The sequence below is a fragment of the Manis javanica genome, chromosome 5 (assembly GCF_040802235.1).
Source record: "Manis javanica isolate MJ-LG chromosome 5, MJ_LKY, whole genome shotgun sequence".
Classification (NCBI taxonomy): Eukaryota; Metazoa; Chordata; class Mammalia; order Pholidota; family Manidae; genus Manis; species Manis javanica.
Window position 1 is genome coordinate 110,313,978 of NC_133160.1, and position 4,873 is coordinate 110,318,850.

The following is a 4,873-nucleotide window of genomic DNA, read 5'->3' on the forward strand; positions in this document are numbered from 1 at the left end:
CACGAAAAAGACTAAGGTAGCATGTTAAGAAAAATAAGCAGAAAACCAGGAGAGCATGGTTACTGTAACTGAGGAAGAAAAGAAAGGATAATTGGTCAGCAAATTAGTGCTGCAGATAGGTCAGTACAATAAGGACTACAAAGTTCCTATTGACAGAGACTCAGGAAATACGGTGGTGATCGTGGTATCACAGATGTTGAGATCTCCACAATCCTTACACAAAAACAGAAGAGCTATAGCAAAACAAAAAAGTGCATGAAAACAAATTTACAAAAATCAATAGAAAATATGATATTCCTATAAACCTCATAATATGAGCAAATCATAAGACTCATACACAGTTGAACTTTGAACAACACAGGTTTGAACTGCATAGGTCCACTTATGTGGATTGCTTTTCAATAAATACATTAATGCTGATGGACAGTGATTGTAATGGGGTTTGTCGGGGGGGACTTGGGGTAGGGGAGAGCCTAGTAAACATAAATATAAATAAATAAATAAATAAATAAATAAATAAATAAATAAATAAATAAATAAATAAAAACGAATAAACAAATGAATATTGAAATAATGAATAAATAAATACATTGGAAAAATTTTTCAGATCAGCAACAATTTAAAAAAACATTTTTTCTCTAGTTTGCTTTATTGTAAGAATACAGTATATAACACATGTAACATATAAAATATATGTTAAGTGATGGCTTATGGTATCGATGAAGTCAATAGGAGGTTATTGTTAGTTAAGTTTTGGAGGAGTCAAAAGTGATACATGATTTTTGCCTGCCCAAGGAGTCAGCACCCCAATCCCTGTGTTGTTCAAAGGCTAACTGTACTTTTACTGGAATATATGCTGGAGAAAGCAGAGGGCAGTGACAGGACATCTGCAGACCTGAGAACAGAAGAACTTCAAAATAGCCAAGAGAAGGGAAGTTAAAAGTGGAAACAATAAATGCAGGCTCCTGCTTTGAGAAGTGTGGCTGAGGATGGCAGGAAAGAGAGAGCTACAGTTTTAAAATAAAACAGGGCAAAAAGAGAAGTTTTCTTCCTTTCTTTCTTTTTTTGCTTGTTTGGTTTAAAATGAAAGAGACTTCCATGCCAAAGGGAAAGGAAAAATGGAGAGGGGAAGGTTGGAGATATACTTGAGAGAAAGACAACTGACAGGGCAAGAGCCAGAAGGAGACTAAAGGGAATATGACACAGAAAATAGGTAGCAGGTTAACCTTAAATATGCTTAAAGATGGAGGGCTGGTGGCAGAAATTTGAGTCAGTTCCCACTCCCTGATTTCTATTTTCTCTGTGAAATAGGAAGGAGGTGCTGATTTAAGTAGTGGATGGGAAGCATAAGTTACCCAGTGAATGTTTAAAACATACAAAGAGGTGTTGAAATTTCCATAGAGATTATAAACAGAATTTGTAGAGATACCAAACCATGTCCTTTCGTTATTTTCTTCAGCAACGTGGGTGAAGAATTTTAAAAGATTTAGTTAAATTGATGAACTGTTTGATATTCACTCGTTTATTCAGATCAGCCTAATTAGGCAGGGGAATTGAAATCACTGGTGAGGAATTGGTTGAGGTGATGGGGAAGTAAAGAAAAGAGAGTACTGACAAAATGGGGCTGAGGCAGGAAATAATTCCAAGGCTTAAGAAGCTGAGTGAACAGGGATTAAGGGATGAAAAAAAAAGATTTAGAGAAAAGATAATTAGTTCATTTTTAATACTTCTGGTTTCTATGTCCAGTTCAACATGTGAATCCAGATGGATGGAAGGATCTGGCCTGAAACTACAGATCTGGGAGTCATCAACTTAAAAATAGTGAACTGAAGCCATGAAAATACATAGAGTAAAAATAGACTAAAAAAAATGAAGAAAGAACTGTGAAAAACCCCCTGGTTTAAAGGTCAGGTGGTGAAATAACAGCTATAAGTTTCCTGGAATGGACAAGCCAGAAAGGTAAGGAAAAAAATCCAAGTGAAGGTTGTCACAAAAGTCCAGAAAAGAGAGTTTAATGGAGAGGTCAAATGTCAATGCAGCATAGATTTACAAAGATGACTGTCTAAAAAATATCTTATTCATCTTCATCTTAGTGTCTAGGAAAATGTGTGGCACATGGTTCAGACTCAATAAATGCAAACTTTCATGTTGTGTATTCCAATACCTGCAAGTCTCACTCCAACATTGTTTAAGAGTTGTAAAAAAAGGATGGAGGGAAGAAGAAGGAAGAAAAGAAGGTAGGAAGGGAGGGAGGAGAATGGGAAGGGAAAAGGATAAAGAAAAAATGTCTCACTTACCCCAGTGCTCCTTCTGTGCAGCCCCCACCTCTCTCCATCCCAGCTCACTGAAAAATCATCCTATAAAACAAGGCACAGTCCAAGTTTTCCCAAATCACATAGGCTTGCAGGATATGTGCAGGATATGACCCTGACTTACAGCAACAGTAAAAATTCCAGGGTTCCTGGCTCTTGGGCCCACATGGGAATGCAGGGCTTCAGCACCTTGAGACTCCCCCTCCATACCACACCCTCCTGACCCCCGCCCACCAAAGTGTCTCTAAAACCCAGAATATGTCTCAAGGTGCACATGATGGGACACTGCCATTTTTCCACTATGTCTTGCTGGGTGGGTCACTTACCCATCCTGTCTCTTCAAAGGCACTGAGGTCTGCTAGCTGCAGCTGTTGATCCTCTACCTATCACCAGGCACTGGAAACCCCACCAGGTGTCATTCCCGCACCATGCATGCCACTGAAGCCTTCTGTCAGGCAACCTGACCAAACAGGCAGAGCACTCAAAGTGTCCAAACTCCATGGCCATCTGTGGGGAGTGTGCCCTCTCTCCTTTGTGTTATCACCTAGTAAAGGTGCCCCAAAGCAGTATTGCTCCTGCTTCCATTGTCTTACAGACTTGAGTGTAAGAGCTCTTTCAACTTTTTTACTTACCAACCTTTTTCTCTTTGGGATTCAGACATGAATCATTGCAGTATCTATTGTTTCACATTTGTCCACTAATTTCATAAGTGGGGTTAAGTGATTCATGTTTAAAGAGTTCTTAATTTAAAAATGAAGCCACATGAATGTATTAGAGAGAAGAGAAATGGGTTATAAATTATTGAAGTCAGTCCAGAAGTCATTTTGCAACAGGTTTCCTGGGTACATTATTGATAATCAAAGCACCATCATTAAGAACTGCCATTCTTAGTTCTTCATGCTGGTGTCCCACTGTTACTGTAACTCAGCTACTTTCTGCATCTCTGACCATCTCTGACCATCTCCAGGCATCTTTCTACTTCTGTTTCAGATGCCAGGCTAGAGGCTATCTTCCCACATCTCTAGGTCAAATTCCCAAGAAATTAATTGATTGTTCAGCTAATTACCATTCCTCTTGTATGGACATTTGTGTCAGGGCATTTCATGGGCCATTTATGCACCTTTGAGTTAGCAGTGGCCACAAGGTAGTGCCATGTGGTACCAATAAGAACACATGCAGAAGGAGCCTCCCAGGTGGGATTCAATGGGAGTGGCAGGCACTCTCAGGCATGATCTTCCTCCACCTGGAAATGAGAACTCCTGTACACGGAGATACTGTACTGGGTACACAGTAAGCTCTCAAATACTAGTTTTAGCTCCACAACTTAAAGAAAAAGTTTCAATTGCTTTATTTGACATTTAAGTCCATTTAGGTTATATCTCAATTTATCTTTATGATTTTATCTATTAGTGTATCTTCCTTTCAACTCTAATAATCAAATCTAATAACATTTGTTGAACGCTAACAATATTCCCGGCCCTTTTCTAGGGGTGTTACACAGATTCATTCATTCAATCCTCACAACACCAAGTACCGTTATAATCTCTATTTTACAAATAAGAAAACGGAGACACAAAGAGGTTAAGTAGTTGCACAAGGCCACACAGCTTGTAAATGGCTAAACAAGAATTCAGACCCAGATAGTAGGGCTTCAAAGCCCAAACTTTGACTAAGCCATTCTGCTTCTCAAACATTAACTAGTATTACTAACGTAAGAACAAATAATAAGTATCATGAGCGATTTTTGTATTCCAAACAATGAACTACGGATTCTACATACGTGAATGCAAAATTGATGTTTTGCCCTGTTGCCCTTACAAATAAGCATTTGCATCACAATTCATAGCCAGCAACAAAGGCTGTGTAACTTTTCCTCTAAGCTCTGTATTAGCTGCACCCCTATTTACAGTTTGTTCCTTCTACATTATTCAGTCAAACGGATTTTTTCATTCCCACTGCAATTTCTCCATCAGCCTACAAAATGCTTAGAAGGGTTTCTTTTCAATTTCAGGTATTTGGGGGATTTTCAGTTGTTATTTATTTCTAGTTTATTGTGGTTAGAGAGCATAGTCTGAACGGCTTCATGTTTTGAATGTGCTGGCGTTTTACGGCTTAGCATATGCTCGATTTTGGCAAATGTTCCAAGTGCATCAGTTTTCCACTATTTACAACTACTTCAAAGTACTGACCTTAGCTTAGAAAACCCCGAAGGCTCCTTCTGACATGTGTGTGAGATTCTAAGCACAAAGTAGCCGCTGAAGAGTTAGCTCTAGTTCTTACTTTACTTTCCGTAAGCCCTTTTCTTTTCCCCCTGATTTTTCAAAATTTAACCACTACCGCTTCCAGTTAAAAACAGAAAACGAAAAAGTCCCGTATTAGCCGGTACGTTCCCGGGCGCTGGTCACCGACGAGGCTGGCAGGCCGGCCGCAGTCCCACCGGACACAGTGCCACCCGCGCGCCGCAACCCCAGGGTGCCAAGCCAGGCCGGGAATGAGGGGCGGGGCCCGCCGCAGCGTGTTGACGTCAGACAGGGCTGCGACGCCACCGGGTCCGCCGCGGC